Consider the following 19,334-nt stretch of genomic DNA (forward strand, 5'->3'; position numbering starts at 1 on the left):
GATTAACATAAGAATAAAAAAATTATAAAAAAAAAAAGAAAGAAAGAGTGAAATTAGGTGAGAAGAGACCACTGCAAAAGACTGAGGGATGGTGGCATGTGGTTCATAGCAATTTAGAAGGTTCCCACGTTGCCTCATGAAAATCTTTAATATCTCTCTACTTTCAATAAACCAAAACTGCATTTTGGAATTATGGATGTGCTTTAGAGAAGAAATACCAAGCAGAACTCTCATCCTCAATAAAGAGCCATGCCTCTGTATCAAAATGTTGGTAAATTAATGTACATTTATATGTTTTAAGCTAAAATAAAATGTTTAAGATACACATGTCTCACTTTTATGAACCTGGTTTACACCACCTTTTTCATCAACCCCCACCAGTCTCAGTTACATCAGATAAGAGGTCTAATGTATTCTACTCATAATAGTTTTATTTAAATAAAGGCTTTTAAAGTTTTTTATACTAAATTAGTTTTTCAGAGGAAAGCCATCTCCATATCCATAATCGTCCTTATAAAAGTATTTTATTATATTAAATACAACATATATATTACTAGGAATGCTAAAAAAAACAAGTGTTGGAAACTTAAAAAAAGACTTTCCTGTATAGTCAGGAACTGAGGAAAAGTAATCACACTATGGCTCAAACATTCTATCTTCGGCATCTGCTGTAGATACAGCAACACAATACTGTTACAACACTGCAGTAGATACAGCAGACTGTTGCAGTACTGCTGTAGACACACAATACTGCTGTAGATACAGCAACACAATACAACACAATGCTGTATTGTATATTTCTGAGGATTTGTCTGAGATTTTGAAATACAGACCACTTCAGACACAAGCGAATTCTCTGAAACTGTTAGCCACTTGCTTTATGGGGAGTGCTGGCCCTTCCTGAAATGTTCATACATTACGTGTACTCTGAATGCCTTATGATGCTGAAGCCCTGGCCTGCTCCTCACCACATTCCTTGTTCCATTTCTGGGACTCGTCTTCATTCTATTCCCATTCTACACCTCATAGAAAGACTCAAAAGGAACTTATCTCTTTACATGCTACTTGGCAACTTTTTTTTAACCATTTTAGCCATTTTTATACGGGTATAATTCAGTGACATTAAGTACATTCACAATATTGTGTGACTATCACCATTGTCTATTTCCAGAATTTTTCATCATTTCAAATAGAAACTCTCTACACTTGCAGCATTATTCACAATAACCAAGATATAGAAAGAATCCAACCGTCCATCAATGGATGAATGAATAAAGAAGATGTTATATATATATTATATATATAATGAAATATTATTCAGCCATAAAAAAGAAGGAAGTCCTGCCATTGGTAACAACATGGGTAAACCTGGAAGACATTACGCTAAGTGTAATGAGCCAGGCAGAGAAAAACAAATATCATATGATATTTGAAATCTAAAAAAGTTGAACTCAGAGAAATAGGGAATAGGACAGTGGTTACCAAGAGCTAGAGTATGGAAGAAATGGGGAGATGTCATTCAGAAAGTGCAAACTTTCAGTTTTAAGATGATTAAGTTCTGGGGATCTAAGGTACAGCATGGTGACTATAGTAATAGTACTATATTGTGCACTTAATATTTGTGGAGAGAATAGATCTTACATGTGATCACCACACAAACAGAAAAAATGGTAATTATATGAGGTGATGAATGCGTGTTAACTAACTCAATTGTGATAATCATTTCACAATGCATATGCATATAAATCACCACCATGTTGTATATGTGATGTACACAATTAAATATATACAATTTTGGGCGCCTGGGTGGCTCAGATGGTTGAGCGTCTGCCTTCGGCTCAGGTCATGATCTCAGGGTCCTGGGATCGAGTCCCGCATCGGGCTTCCTGCTCCTTGGGAGCCTGCTTCTCCCTCTGCCTCTCTCTCTCTCTGTCTCTGTCTCTCATGAATAAATAAATAAAATCTTTAAAAAATAAATAAATATATACAATTTCTATTTGTCAATTATATCTCAAAAAAGCTGTAAAAGTATTTTAAAAATTTTTTTAATTTAAAAGAAACTCTAGGGGTGCCTGGGTGGCTCAGTCATTAAGCGTCTGCCTTCGGCTCAGGTCATGATCCCAGGGTTCTGGGATCGAGCCCCGCATGGGCTCCCTGCTCAGCTGGAAGCCTGCTTCTCCCTCTCCCACGCCCCCTGCTTGTGTTCCCTCTCTCACTGTGTCTCTCTCTGTCAAATAAATAAATAAAATCTTAAAAAATAAAAATAAAAAATAAAAGAAACTCTATATTCATTAAAACAATAATTCCCTATACCCCCTCCCCCAGCTCCTAGCAACCACCATTCTACTTTCTGTCTCTATAAATTTACCTAGTCTATGTCTCTGAATTTACCTATTCCTCATATAAGTGAAATTATATATTTGTCCTTTTGTATCTGGCTTATTGTGCTTAGCATAATGTTTTCAAGGTTCATCCATGGTATAGCAATGTATCAGAATCTCATCCCTTTTTATGACTGAATAATATTGTTTTGTATTTATATGCCACATTTTGTTCATCCACTCATCTGGTGATGGACACTTGGGTTGTTGCTTGATAACATTTTAAAAGTTAAAGTTTTACAGTTTGCTTTGTTTTGTTTTGTTTCTTAGGGAAAGTCAAGTTGTCATATCGAAGCATTCGCATAAGAAAAAAATCCCTGAGTAAGAAGAGTAGCTGAGTCAGAACAGCTACAGCCACAGCAACAGTGACATACTATGTGTTAGGGGCTGAATTGTGTCCCCACCCCCCAAATACATATGTTGATATGTATGATACCTCAGAATGTGACTATATTTGGAGATAGGATCTTCAAAGAGATAATTAAGTTGTAAAGAGGGAAGGAATAGGCCTCAACCCAATATGACTGATGTCCCTATAAGAAAAGAAGACTAAGACACAGACTCATAGAGGGAAGTCTATGCAATGACACAGAGAGAAGAAGGGTATCTACAAGAAAGGAGAGATGCCTTAGAACCAACCCTGCAAACATCTTGATCTCAGACTTCTGGCCTCCAGAATTGTGAGAAAAAAATTCCTGTTGTTTCTGGTAATTGGTTATGGCAGCCCTAGCAGACTGATATACCACATATCCCAAATTTGACTAGTTATGACCTTGTCCCACCATGATCTTCAAGGTTAATGGTAATGAAATTCTGAGGCCTCCCCAGATCACTACAGTCAGGGAGATTGTCTCTTCATGCCTACTTTCTTTAGTGCCTGGCACTGATATTGGCACCTGAAGAAATAAGAGAAAAATAAACATATTCATAAGGACCCATGACCTCAAAGAGTTTACATTCCAGTTGGGGGTAACATATAAGGTGGAGGAGACAGATGAAAAACAGTAAGCATGATAATCAATTAAATTATATATTGAAGATGATACATGGGATGGAACGATTAGAAGGGAACAAGGGGGATTAATAGTGAGGAAAGCAGAACAGTTATACTTTAGATAGGGAGGTCAGGGTAAGGTTCTTTGAGAAAATGGCATTGGAACAGACCTCAAGGAGATAAGGAAGGGAGCAATGGAGATATTTGGAGGATGAGAGATCCAGGTAGAAGGAATAGCCAGTGGAAAGACCCTAAAGACAGAGCATATTCCTTCTTCAAGGACCTGGAAGAAGACTGGTGACTTGAGCAGCACAAGCCACTGGAAGAGTAGGAAGAGATGAGAATATAGAGGTAACAGGACCAGGTAGGCACCTTCACGACATTGGCTTTCATTCTGAGTGAAGTTGGGGGCTGTTGCAAGATTTTGAGCAAAAGAATGACAGGACCCAATTTATAGTTTCCAAAGGATCACTCTGGGTGCTATGCTATACAGTGTCAGGGGATAAGAGAAGAAATGGGCAGACAAGCTAGGAGGCTATGGAAATGATCCAGGCAAGAGATGATGGTGTTAAGATGGCTTGGACAAAGGCAGTAGCAGTAGTGTGACTTTAAGGGAGACCCAACATAATGGAGTAATTTGATGTAAAATATGAGAAAAATAAGAGTACTCAAGAATGACTCCAAGGCTTTTGGATTGAGTAGCTCAAGGGACTGAGGTGGTCACTGTCTGAAATAGGCAAAAGTTCATGGTACAGGTCTGTAGGTTGGGGGTGTAGGGAGGGTGGGGAGTTCAATTTTGAACATACCAAGTTTGAGACATCTATTAAACGTCCAAGTGGAAATGTTAAGTGAGCCATTGGATACAGTGGTTTAGATTTCAGCAAAGGGACTATAGATAAAAATATGCCAGTATTTAGCCTATGATGATATTTAAAGGCATGGGATAGGAGGAGACTACCAAGGAAGTGAGTACAGATAATGAAAAAGACCCAAGTCTAACCCTTAGGACACATCAACTATTCCCTTGTTGGATCCTATTTATATTTATCTCTAATAAATTATACATTTACCACAATCTGCCTTATATGAAAAACTGTCAATATTATACCTCCCCTACTAGATTATAAATTTCCAGAATGCAGGGATATCTATCTTCTTCTCCATCAAATAATAACATTACATGTATATCTCCTACTGGTTCTGTTTCTCTGGTGTACCCTGACTGAGAGATAGAAATGATAGAGTTAGGGGTGCCTGGGTGGCTCAGTCGTTAAGCGTCTGCCTTCGGCTCAGGTCGTGATCCCAGGATCCTGGGATCGAGCCCCGCATCGGGCTCCCCGCTTGGCGGGAAGCCTGCTTCTCCCTCTGCCACTCCCCCGCTTGTGTTCCCTCTCTCACTGTGTCTCTCTCTTCAAATAAATAAATAAATAAATAATTTTTAAAAAATGATAGAGTTAGAGATAGAGACAGACATGAGAGATAGACATGAGAAAGAAAGAGAGAGGCTTCTATGCTTATATACTAAGAAATTAATTGCAAGATATTGGCTCACATGACTGTGGGGGCTGGAGAGGCAAGTCTGAAATCTGTAAGGCAGGAAAGGCAGGCTGGAAATTTTCAGACAGTCCACAGCAGAATTTCTTCTTCCTCAGGGAAACCTCAGTTCTGTTCTTAAGATCATTTATGTGATTAGATCAAGCCCACCCAGATTATATAGCATAATCTCCTTTATAATTTAATCACACCTACAAAATACTTAGATTAATATTTGATTGAATAACTGGGTACTATAACCTAGTCAAGTTACACATAAAACTGGCCATCACAGGGCTAAATGAATAATCCACTGGTAAAAACTGTAAATGAAGTAATCTACTTCAGACCCTAAGTTATGTAACATTTACTAACCCCTCCTTAATCATACACTCTGGCAGGTGCTGGTTGCAGAAATGAAAAACCCAAAGTACCTGCCTGGGGTGAGCAAACAGTCTAGCAGGAGACATAAATACATAAATTCTCACAATAAATTATGGCAGGTTAGTGGTCATTCACATAATGCATGCATCAACAGAGAAAAAAGAAAAGTCTAAAGACACCAATGAACTTCATCCAAGTATTTGAAATACACTGAGTGTTCAAGGAAAGAGCCAGTAGAGATTATCAGGAAGATAATATGCAAAAAGGCCCCCCAGGTAAAGGAATGGTTGGGTCAGTGTTGCTACTGGGAGGATGTGATGGAGAAGGGGAATGCATTACATCAGTTAATACATATCTATTTCTATTTTTCTCTTTCTCATTTATAGATTTAAGGAGAAAGATTCCAGAATATTTGAGAAGAGGGGACAGATTAAATCTATGATTTGGACAAATCCATTTTGGATAACTGACAAGAGGCTTTAATTATAACATTTTATAGGTGTGCCTGGGTGGCTCAGTTGGCTAAGCATCTGCCTTCAGCTCAGGTCGTGATCCCAGAATCCTGGGATCAAGCCTCATGTTGGGCTCCCTGCTTGGCAGGGTGTCTGCTTCTGTCTGCTTCTCCCTCTGCCCCTCACTCCACTCATGCTCACTGTCTCTCTCTCTCTCAAGTAAAAAAATGAAATCTTAAAAAAAATTATAACATTTTATATTTATAGAACACGTGTCCCCAAAAGCACTGGATTATTATCATTTTAGTGTATTTAAATCAAACTGTCAGGGCCTTAAGAGGTACTTACCTTCCATAGAAGAAAAAAATAACTGTGCTTAATAATTTGTTGTAAGGAAGTATTTAACATATTTAGTTTTAAATTTCAGTAACACATATTGCTTCTTTTCTTATTGCAAACTCCATATATATTCATTGAAGAAAATTTAGAAGTACTGATAAGTAAAAAGAATAAAACAAAATTGCCCATAACATCAACTTTGAGGTAGTTACTATTAACATTTTTGGTGTTTGTCCTTCCTGTATTTTCTGTAAGCATATACATTCATAAGAATGCTATTGATTATTAAACATAGAAACACAGTAAGTATATTTTATAACCTACTCTCTTCTTTTGGCAATATACCATTTACATCTTTCAATGTTGCTTATATAGTCTTCATAAAATCATTTTTAGCAGGAAAGAATGTTCAATGGAAAAAAGACAGTCTCTTCAACAAATGGTGTTGGGAAAATTGGACAGCCACATGCAGAAGAATGAAACTGGACCATTTCCTTATACCACACACAAAAATAGACTCAAAATGGATGAAAGACCTAAATGTGAGACAGGAATCCATCAAAATCCTAGGGGAGAACACAGGCAGCAACCTCTTTGACCTCAGCTGAAGCAACTTCTTCCTAGAAACATCGCCAAAGGCAAGGGAAGCAAGGGCAAAAATGAACTGTTGGGACTTCATCAAGATAAAAAGCTTTTGCACAGCAAAGGAAACAGTCAACAAAACCAAAAGACAACCAACAGAATGGGAGAAGATATTTGCAAATGATATATCAGATAAAGGGCTAGTATCCAAAATCTATAAAGAACTTATCAAACTCAACACCCAAAGAACAAAGAATCCAATCAAGAAATGGGCAGAAGACATGAACAGACATTTCTTCAAAGAAGACATCCAAACGGCCAAGAGACACATGAAAAAGTGTTCAACATCACTCAGCATCAGGGAAATCCAAATCAAAACCTCAATGAGATAACAATTCAGGAAACGACAGATGTTGGCAAGGATGCAGAGAAAGGGGAACTCTCCTACACTGTTGGTGGGAATGCTAGCTGGTGCAGCCAATCTGGAAAACAGTATGGAGGTTCCTTAAAAAGTTGAAAATACAGCTACCCTATGACCCAGCAATTACACTACTGGGTATTTACCCCAAAGATACAAATGTAGTGATCCGAAGGGGTACATGCACCCCGATGTTTATAGCAGCAATGTCCACAATAGCCAAACTATGGAAAGAGCCAAGATGTCCATCGACAGATGAATGGATAAAGAAGATGTGGCATATATATATACAATAGAATATTATGCAGCCATCAAAAAACCAAAATCTTAACATTTGCAACAATGCTAAGCGAAATAAGTCAATCAGAGAAAGACAAGTACCATATGATCTCACTGATATGAGGAATTCTTAATCTCAGGAAACAAACTGAGGGTTGCTAGAGTGGTGGGGGGTGGGAGGGATGGGGTGGCTGGGGGATGGACATTGGGGAGGGTATGCACTATGATGAGTGCTGTGAATTGTGTAAGACTGATGAATCACAGTCCTGTACCTCTGAAACAAATAATACATTATATGTTTAAAAAAAAAAAAAGAAGAGGATAGTAGGAAGGGAAAATGAAGGGGAGGGGGAATTGGAGGGGGAGACGAACCATGAGAGACGATGGACTCTGAGAAACAAACTGAGGGTTTTAGAGGGGAGGGGGGTAGGGAGATGGGTTAGCCTGGTGATGGATATTAAGGAGAGCATGTATTGAATGGAGCACTGGGTGTTATACACAAACAATGAATCATGGAACACTATATCAAAAACTAATGATGTAATGTATGGTGACTAAGAGAACATAATAAAATTTTTAAAAATCATTTTTAATGGCTGCATAGTAAGCCATTGCAGAAATTTTTTTTTAACTAATTTCCTATTTTGGTTACATTTTTGGTGGGTTCCAGTTTTTTTACTACTAAAACAAGGTTGCTGTTATCACCTTTATAGCCAGATTTTTTTCAGCCAAAAAATTATTTCCCTAAACTACATTTCTAGAAGCAGATTTGTAGATCAGAGAATATGTAAAAAAATTAAGATTTTACCAACTATTGCCAAACTATTCCAGAAACATTGTGTTCATTTCTCAAAGAATGAGCCCTTTCCTCATGACTTCTTTATTTTAAGCTTCAATATTTACATAGACAAAAAATACATTTTTATTTTAATTTTCATTCCTTGGATAATTAGTAGACAATAAAACAGTTATCAACCTTCAAAGAGCCCATTTTCAGATTAAAGACCTAAATGTGAGATCTGAAACCATAAAAATCCTAGAAGAGAACACAGGCAGTAATTTTTCATTGCCCATAGCAACATTTTTCTAGATGTGTCTCCTAAGGCAAGGGAAAGAAAAGCAAAAATAAACCATCATGACTATATCAAAATAAAAATTTTTGCACAGCAAAGAAAACCATCAACTAAACAAAAAGACATTGACAACCTACTAAATGGTTTTTTTAACATTTAAACATTTTTTGTTTAAATGTTAAAAGCATAAAAATGAGCAGAGGACCTGAATACATATTTTTCCAAAGAAGACATACAAATGGCCAACAGACACATAAAAAGATGCTCAACATCACTAATCATCAAGAAAATGCAAATGAATACCACAGAGATATCACCTGACACCAGACAGAATGGCTAAAATCAAACGGATAAGAAATAACAAGTGTCAGGGAGGATGTGGAGAAAAAGGAACCCTCATACACTGTTGATGGGAATGTAACTTGTACAGACACTATGGAAAACAGTATGGAGCCTTCTCAAAAAATTAAAAATAGAAATGCCATATGATCAAATAATTCTACTATTGGGTATTTACCCAAATAAAATGAAAACACTAATTTGAAAAGATACATGCATCCTTATGTTTATTGCAGCATTATTTACAACAGCCAAGATACGGAAGCAAGCCAAGTGTCCATCAATAGAGGAATGGATAAGGAAGATGTGGTACACACACACACCACACACCACACACACACACACACACACACACACAGTGGAATATTATGCAGCCATAAAAAAGGATGAGATCATGCAATTTGTGACAATATGGATGGACCTAGAGGGTTTCATGCAAAGTAAAATAATTTAGATTGAGAATGATAAGTACCATATGTTTTCACTCATATGTATAATCTTTAAAAAAAAAAGAAGAAGAAGAGTAACCAAAGAAACAAAAAGCAAAATCAGATCTGTAAATACAGAGAACAAAATGATGGTTGCCAAAAGGGAAAAGGGTGAGGGGATGGGCAAAATGTGTGAAGGGGAGTGGAAAATACAGTCTTTCCAGTTAAGAAATGAGTAAGTCACAGGAATAAAAGACACAGCATAAAGAAAATAGTTAATTATATTTTAATAGCATTATATGGTGACAGATGGTAGCTACATTTGTGGTGGGTATGCATAATATGTATATTTGTTGAATCACTATGTTATATACCTGAAATTAATGTAACATTGTGTGTTAACTACACTCAAATAAAAAAATTAATTTTTTAAAAAAGAGTTCATTTTCGAGCAGGAGTGATATTTTACATGTTTTAAGATGTTTATATGTTTAATAAGGTCATAATTTTGTAAATATATTTAAATGTGTATTGTATTTGAACCAAATTCTCATCTCCTAATATTTCACATCACTTTGCTCAGCCACACCAGTCTTGGTTATTTGTCCCACAAGCCAAACATCCTCCTCCAATGCCTACACCAGAGCCTTTAGGCCTGCAGATTTCCCCTACCTGGGACCCTCCTCCACTAAATTTCACATCTTGATTCCATCACTTTGTTTTTTCGTAAATGCCCCCCATACTCTACATCCTTTACCCTGCTTTATTTCCTTTCATAGCACTTATTATTATCAGCCACAAGATTCAGTGTCTATTTTCTTGTTGTTTTTATCATCTCCCCAACTAGCATATAAGTTTAACAAGAACAGGAACTATGTTTTATTTGCTACCATATTCCTAGCACCTTAAACAATGGGTGCTCAACAAATAAACAAACACATGTGTCTAGCACTAAATGGAAAGAGGGATCGGGCGCCTGGGTGGCTCAGTTGGTTAAGTGACTGCCTTCAGCTCAGGTCATGATCCTGGAGTCCCTGGATCGAGTCCCGCATCGGGCTCCCTGCTCGGCAGGGAGTCTGCTTCTCCCTCTGGCCCTCTTCCCTCTCATGCTCTCTGTCTCTCATTCTCTCTGTCTCAAATAAATAAATAAAATCTTTAAAAAAAAAAAAAAAAGGAAAGAGGGATCTCAAGCCAGTTATTCATGACAGACCCTTTGAAAAGAACTTATAGGCAATATGCCTGATCATCTACTGATTGCCTGAATTTATTATTTCTAAGGTAAATATACTGTAATTCTGATATCTCTTCCCAAAACCAGTTAGTAGTACAATATTCATTAAATACCAGCAAGCCCAAAGACTAATAAGGCAGAAGAATTTTAGTGAACTAATATTTGGCATACAGGTCTTTAATGGGTTTCCAGAGGTGATCACTTTAACAATTCTGTGAATCAGTGTGTACTGGGAGAGCAGAGATAAGTATTTACTTTACCCTATCCATCTTAAGCAATCTTTCAGTCTTTTAACAGTAATATTCATTTATTTTTTTATTATGTTATGTTAGTCACCATGCAGTACCTCATTAGTTTCTGATGTAGTGTTCCATGGCTCATTGTTTGCCTATAACACCTAGTGCTCCATGCAATACATGCCCTCCTTAATACCCATCACCGGGCTAGCCCATCCCCCTACCCCCTCCCCTCTAAAACCCTCAGTTTGTTTCCCCGAGTCCATAATCTCTCATGGTTCATCTCCCCCTCTGATTTTCCCCCCTTCAGTTTTCCCTTCCTTCTCTTAATATCCTCCATGCTATTCCTTATGTTCCATAAATAAATGAAACCATATAATAACTGATATTCATTTAAAATTCAATTAATAAAATATGGGTCTGTTTAAATATATGAAACAGGCACCTGGGTGGCTCAGTTGGTTGGGCAACTGCCTTGAAAATGACTGGTCCCCAAATATGACTTATTTGATATATCTATCTTGGTTCTCAAGATGACTTCCATTTTCAAGTTAAAATTACCAGACACTGGCAAGAAAAAGAGTAATGAATTTTATTTTTTTAAAAGATTTTATTTATTTATTTGACAGAGAGATAAAGTGAGAGAAGGAACACAAACAGGGGGAGTGGGAGAGGGAGAAGCAGGCTTCCCACTGAGCAGGGAGTCCGATGCGGGGCTCGATCCCAGCACCGTGGGATCATGACCTGAGCCAAAGGCAGACGCTTAACGACTGGGCCACCCAGGCGCCCCAGAGTAATGAATTTTAAATCAAAATAACTGGGCCCTGTCCTTCTTGATTCCCCAATATAGTAGTTGTTTAACTTTGGGCAAGTCATCTAACCTCTCATTTTCCGCTTCCTGGTTCACTGACATGAATAGCAATACATACCACCAGGATTGTGCAGAAAATAAAAGAAATGATGTATTCTTTTTAAAAAACTTTTAAATGTAGAGTGCTAATAAATATTGGAATATCAGAATAATAGCAATAATAATTATTTCCATTATTTCCAATCTTAATTACTGATTAAGAATCCAAACTATAGTGGTTTGCCTTCTAACAAGGGAGAACACACTTTGATTAAAAAAAAGAAAGAAAATATTTTGAAGTGTATAATCAAAATGGATTTTTTAAAATTCCATAAAATTAAGTAGAAAAACTCTTCTGTGATGTCTCCAAACCACAAAGCAACTACTGAAGGGACTAATCTGGATTAAAATATTGATTTAAAATAAAGAAATGCTAATCCTTGAAATCTCAGAAAGAGAAAACCCCATTCATACAAATATAATAGAAGATTGTACCTCAGAAGGAAAGAAGGCTGTCCAATTCTTATCTTGAAACTATCTAAAGTTAGGTACTTAGGTACCTGGACAACATCTAGTCCCTCAAACCAAACCATCAATCCCTACTTCATCTTTAATCTCAGTAGTACATAGGGAAAAAGAATTTAAAAAATATATTGCTAAAAGCAGCACATTTATATCCATCACAAAATGATCATACCACTTCCCTTGTAGCCCAGAATGTATTTAATGTAATTGAAAAGAGAGAAAAAAATTGCTTAAAAGGAATAGTGTTCTTTTTTCTTTTCAAAAACAACTGAAGAAACTTTCCATTTCAGTCCAAGGTGGAGGAACAGAAACCAGCTTTACCTTCTTGCTAGAAACAACTTTAAAAAATGGACAAAATATATGAAACAGGGCACCTGAGTGGCTCAGTTGGTTGGGCGACTGCCTTCGGCTCAGGTCATGATCCTGGAGTCCCGGGATCGAGTCCCACATTGGGCTCCCTGCTCGGCAGGGAGTCTGCTTCTCCCTCTGACCCTCCCCCCTCTCATGCTCTCTCTCTATCTCATTCTCTCTCTCTCAAATAAATAAATAAATAATCTTTAAATATATATATATATATGAAACAATGGTTTTAATAAATTGGATGTTATTGACAAAGGACAGAGATCCCTGAAAGATAAGAAACAAATGAAGTGACCCCTATAGTGTTTTGGTATATTTTCTTTTTTTAATTTATTTTTTAAATTTTCATTTATCTATTTAGAGAGAGACCAATGCATGGGGGTGAGAAGCAGAGGGAGAGAGAGAATCTCAGGCTGACTCCCCGATGAGCACAGAGCTGATGCAGGGCTCAGTCTCATGACCCTGAGATCGTGACCTGAGCTGAAATCAAGAGTCAGACATTTAACCAACTGAGCCACCCAGGCACCCCTCAGTGTATTTTCTCAGAGTTTCCAGGGCATGACACAGAGAAAAGGAATTCAAGGAAAGCTTGGTATTTGACTGAATTGAGATCTTGCTGAGAGTTAAGAGAGGTCAAGACAGCTAGCATTCTCTGGGCAGAGTGCTGGAGAGAAGGAGAGGACTTAGCATATCTGCAGGGGATTCTCCTTATGACTTCAGCTGAGTGGCAATCATAATGTGCATGGGAGTAACAACCTGAGTCTGGGGAAAGAACTCCCAGAAAGAATTGGAGGGGACAATCTTAGGAGCTGAGAACTGAAACTAGTCCCTGTTCCTACCAGCCAGAGTGGAGAATCTTATAATTCAATGGCATCAGATACAGGTCTCAGAAATATTTTGCTGCAATAATAAGTCAAAATTAGATCTAGACTAAATGCATCTTGGTTCCCACCTAAAAAAACTCAAAACAGCAATACCAAAGAGGATCAAACTGTTTTCAATAACTTAACAGCATCCCAGAACAAAGCACAAGAATATTGTAGAAATACAAAAATAATACCAAAATCATGAAGATGAAATTCTCAATGTCTAACATCCAAACAAAAATTACCATGCATGTAAAGAAGCAAATGTAGATACGTACAGTGTGTGTGTGTGTGTGTGTATCTATATATCCCTCAATAAGGTTAAAATCAATGAATTAAAACAAACCTAGAAATGACACAATGACAAAATTGTAAGCAAAGCTATTAAAATAGTTAAGATACCTGTATTCCACATGTTTAGGAAGCTAGAAGAAAGACTGAACATGTTAAGCAAAGACATAGAAGACATACAAAAAAAGAAGACCAAATCAAACTTATGAAAATGAAAACTACAAAGTATAAAATGAAAAAGACACTGGCTGGAATGAGGTGTTATTTAGGCATTGCAGAAAAAAAGGTAGTGAACTTGAAGGCATAGGAATAAAAACTATCTAAAATGAAACTCTGAAATATTTTTCTAAATGAACAAATCATTCATCAGTTGTGGAACAATTTCAAGCAGCCTAATATATATGTAATTGGAGTCCTCAAAGGGAATAATAAAAACCATTTGAAGGAATAATGGCTGAATGTTTTCCAAATTTTATGAAAATTTTAAAGCACCAGATCCAAAGTGTTAAATGAACTCCAAGGACAAGGAAAATGAAGGAACATGCATAAAGACACAGTGTAATCAAGTTACTTACAAAGTCGTAAAAAGAAAATATAAAAAGAAGCCAATGCAAAAAAGCCACATTATGTACAGAAAAATAATGATAGCAGTTTACTTGTTGAAAATAATGCAAGCAAGAAGAGAGAGGAGAAACATCTTTAAAGCACAGAAGAAAGGAAAAAAAAAAAAACCTGTCATACTGGAAAACTTGACCCAGTAAAAGTATCTTTCAAAAAGAAGGCAAAATAAAGACTTTTTGACAAACAAAAGATGAAAGAATTCATCAGCAGCAGGCCTGCACCAAAATAAATGTTAAAATGTTAAAATAATTTCTTGCCTTTCCTTTTCTGGTCCTAGCTGCTTCGGGAGCTGCAGACTCCAGTGCAGATGTGGCCAATTCCAAGAACCACACCACATACAACCAGTCCAGAAAATGGCACAGAAATGGCATCAAGAAACTCTGATCACAAAGATACAAAGATACAAATTTCTTACGGAGGTGGATCCCAAGTTCCTGAGGTGCTTTGCCAAGAAGCACAGCAAAAAGGGCCTAAAGAAGATGCAGCCCAACAACGCCAAGACCATGAACACGTGTGCGGAGGCTATCAAGGCTCTGATATAGCCCAAGGAAATCAAGCTCAAGATCCCAAAGAACTGCAAGTGCAATTGACTCTCTACATTGCTCACCCCAAGCTTCAGAAGCGTGCTCATGCCCACATCACCAAGGATCTCGGCTCTGTCAGCCAAAGACCAAAATCAAGTTTCAAACCAAAGCTGAGGCTAGGGTTCCAGCTCCAGCTCAGATTCCCAAAGATGCCTAAGCCACCATGTGGCTTCCAGAACAGAGGCCTCTGTCTACCTATGGGAGGAGGAAGGAAAGGTGTGACCCCCTGGTCTGTGGTCTGCAGAAGGCTGGTGTTCTCCTATGCAATTTGTATAAATAAACCTGAAGCAGAAAAAAATAATAATTTTTTCAGACAGAAAATGATACCAGATGGAAATCTGGATTTAGACAAAGGAACTAAGGGCATCAGAAATAGTAAATATCTGGATAAACAGAAAATAATTTTCTATTCAAAGTTCTTTCAAAAATCATTGACTATTGGAGCACCTGGGTGGCACATTCATTAAGTGTCTGTCTTCAGCTCAGGTCATGATCCCAGGGTCCTGGGATTGAGCCCTGTGTCGGGCTCTCTGCTCAGCGGGGAGCCTGCTTCTCCCTCTCCCTTTGAAAAGTCCATTCCACTATTCTTTCAAGTAAGCTGCTTCAGGATGGTGAATATGCTAAGACCAGTGAGTTTTATGAACATAGACCACTGTCACACTGTTTACTATGAAAATGAATTTTTGATCAGAAGTGATGTTGGATACAATATCATGACAGTGGATAAGACATTCTGTGAGTCCATGAATGGTAGAGCACTGTGGGCAGAGAAGAAAAATCAACATCCAGAATAAATCTCTATTCCAGTAAGAGCAAAGCACTTCCCCTTTGATGACAGAAGTGGTCCAATTTAATCAATACGCCACCAAATAACTGGCTAATCATCCCACAGAATGGTGCCTATCACTGGCTCAGTGTCGATCTCTGCACTGGCAGATTGGGCACTTAGCAGTGGCTATCACCAGGTCAACCTCAATGAGTGAAAATGTGTCATTGAGTGCACACATAACTCCCTTCTTTCCACCATAGCCACTTTGTTCATGTCCATGGAGAAATGGACAAAAATGGCCGGGGAAAAAGGCTACAGGAATCCACAGAACTGACCATCCTATATATATATTAAAATGTTTCTCTGCTAAGGTTACCCATTAATGAGCATTTATAGAGGACATAAATACCTTCACATTCTGTGCCCATTCAAAGAGATCTATCCACATACCTCATCCCAGACCTCCCTGTAATCACTTTTCTAATCATATTCCTTCCAAGACCCTGGCCATCCAACCAAACGAGTGGTACCCAATCACACATCTGGCCATTTCTCCTTCCAAGTAAAATGAGCAACAAAGTATACTGCTCAAAGGTCCGTCCACTGGGAGGACTTTCCTTCACCACTGACCAGCAGAACTGCCCCATAGTGGGGCGGTCATGCTGCATCCGTCCACTTTCAGTTGATGCCTGCATGTTATACAGAACTATCTATAAAACAGGCCTGAGTTTTTTCTTCCTCAATTGGTTATAGAAAACTCTTCATGAAGCCACAGTATGGGACCAAAAATGTAGCAAAAAAGAAGAAAATAGAATTTGAGCACTTACTAGGCCTCGTTCAAGTACAACTGTACATACCACTTCCATTTGATAATGGAGTTCTAGTGTGCACGTGAAACCTTTTGGGTTGGTGGATCATGAATACCCAAGTCAGGATGCTTGGTATCTGGTGGCTCATAATATGTGGTCATATGACAATACCCCAACTACAAAGAAGACTTAGAAAGTAAGCTTAAATCTTGGAAAGACAGAACTTGTAAGATAAAAAATTTCTCAAATATTAGAAGGGCTTTCTGAAAGTGGCTTGCCAGCCAGAAAGTCCTGACAAATTTCTACCATCACCTATTCTTTGAATTTCCAACATCAATTACATCCTTCTTCCATGCTTAAATTTAACAGCACCATGGTGAGCGCTGTGAATTGTGTAAGACTGATGAATCACAGACCTGTACCTCCGAAACAAATAATACATTATATGTTAAAAAGAAGGGGGGGGCGCCTAGGTGGCTCAGTTGTTAAGCGTTCTGTCTTCGGCTCAGGTCATGATCCCAGGGTCCTGGGATCGAGCCCCGCATCGGCCTCCCTGCTCCTTGGGAAGCCTGCTTCTCCCTCTCCCACTCCCCCTGCTTGCGTTCCCTCTTTCGCTGTGTCTCTGTCTGTCAAATAAATAAATAAAATCTTTTAAAAATAAAAAATTTTTTAAATTAAAAAAAAGAAGATAGTAGGAAGGGAAAAATGAAGGGGGGGAAGTCAGAGGGGGAGACGAACCATGAGAGACTATGGACTCTGAGAAACAAACTGAGGGTTTTAGAGTGGAGGGGGGGTGGGGGGATGGGTTAGCCCGGTGATGGGTATTAAGGAGGGCACATATTGAATGGAGCACTGGGTGTAATGCGCAAACAATGAATCATGGAACACTACATCAAAAACTAATGATGTCATGTATGGTGATTAACATAATAAAATAAACATTTTTTTAAAAAGAAGTTTAATAAAAAAAATTTAACAGCACCTACTACAACAGCAAAATGCTATCAACTAATGGTAAGCAACTACCCTCATGTAAGAAAATCCCCTCACTCTTTATCCCAAAATAGGGCCAACTGAAAGAATTACTAGTTTCTGTACCTACCTCCAAATTCAGGTTCTTTGAATGATATTTTATTTTCCTTTAGTTTCATCTCAATTCCAACTTGATATTTTGTAAATTGCGGGCTAAATTACATTAATTTGCTACATTAATTTACCACCATCAAAATATACTATATAAATACATGGAAATCAGCAATGAGAAAATGAGTCAAAATATATACATACATGAGCTAGCAAAGAAAATATGGACAGACGCTACTTCTAATTTCTCTTCACAAGTCCATGTTGATATTTATGAAATTGGTATCAGTTGACTATGTTCACAATAATCCTGTATAATAAGCACTCACAAAATCTCAGCAGCACATATTTGTTTCATGAGTCTCCTGGTCACTAAGGTCAGCTGGTCTAGGTTGATCTTAACTGGACAGTTTTGCTGCTTTCAATTGGGATCATTCACATGTTTGTGGCTAATTGTGGCTGGGGGCGGCAATGTTCCATGTGGCTAGCAGACAAACCCAAACATGTTCTTTTCATGTCTATGATCAAGGTCCAAGAGCACAAGTGGAAACTTGTGAAATATCTCAAGGCTTAGTCTTAGAAGTAGCACATCACCACCTTTACCTCATTTTATTGGCAAAAGCAAGTCACATAGCTGAATTCAAAGTCAGGGAGCAAAGGGTAGAAGGGAGGAAGCGGTGAAGAATACATGCTACCAAAGCTTTCTTCTACTACTCATTCCATGTTTCCCAAGGCTCTTAGCCAGCACCTGAGCAGGGGGTGAGGCAAACATCATCTCTGAGGGATCTGAGCCCTTAGTTGTCCTACATATATGAGATATTCCTAAGTTTCTATTCACTTTTTCCAGTGGCCTTGGCTTCCCTTTTATGGAGTTTTATTTAATGTCTCATATTTAATATCAAGGATGATACTAAGACACAAAGGACCCCAAGAAAGAATGGTCACAGAGGCAGAAAATTTGAAAGTGTGGTTTCATAATACAAGAAAAAAGAATATTTCAAGAAGAAGATGATCAAAAGGTAAGTAAGATGAGAACTGAAAAAGTACCTTCGGGTTTAGCCACGTGAAAGCCCTTAATGACTTAATAAAAGCTGTTTCCATGGAGTAATGGAGGGGATGGCCAAAGAAATTTTATATAATGATATATGTCTCATGGCTTATAAACTAGTTATACAGAAAAACATAGAGACAAGCCAGTGCTCAGTTTACCCACCCACCCACCAGAACAAGTGTCCTTACTCTTCCTTATCTCACCAACCTCATAGAGTTAGGAATTCTGATGGGATTCAGCAACATTTCTGCCACTCATTCCCAAAGTCTGCTGTTCCTTCACATGCAGTGGGTTACAACTCACCCTCCCTCTTGCTTCTTTACCCCAGTTCAATCCCTCTCTTGCAAACTTTCCTCAAAGTCGTGGCATATGGTTTTCACCTTTCCAGTATTTCCAGCATTAATACAATGTGCTTGATATTTGTCTTTTCTTTTGAACATTACAGTAGAAATCTAGGAAGATTTCTATTTATGCATAATATATATTATACATATTGAACATATGATTACCGAATACATATTTATCAATTTTATATATATATACATATATATATATATATATATATATATATATGTATATATATAAGCTACCTTATACCTAGAACTCTTAGAAGTTTAAAATTTTTCAAAAGACAAAACTATCGGGGTGCTTCAGTGGCTCAGTTATTAAGCATCTGCCTTTGGCTCAGGTCATGATCCTGGGATCCTGGGATCAAGCCCCGCAGCAGTCTCCCTGCTCCACAGGGAGTCTGCTTCTCCCTCTCCTACTCCCCCTGCTTGTGTTCCCTCTCTCACTGTGTCTCTCTCTGTCAAAAAAATAAATAAAATCTTAAAAAAAAAAAAAACCTAACAAGTAT

At 37.8% G+C, this 19,334-nt stretch overlaps 1 pseudogene; it reads left to right on the top strand.

Annotated features, from left to right (window-relative positions):
• The first annotated feature begins 1,358 nt into the window (after nt 1–1,358).
• Nucleotides 1,359–16,430, top strand: LOC118025419 (annotated as a pseudogene).
• Nucleotides 16,431–19,334: the final 2,904 nt, after the last annotated feature.

Source organism: Mirounga leonina, unplaced genomic scaffold, assembly GCF_011800145.1.
Source record: "Mirounga leonina isolate KUSES-001 unplaced genomic scaffold, KU_Mleo_1.0 Mir_201, whole genome shotgun sequence".
NCBI lineage: Eukaryota > Metazoa > Chordata > Mammalia > Carnivora > Phocidae > Mirounga > Mirounga leonina.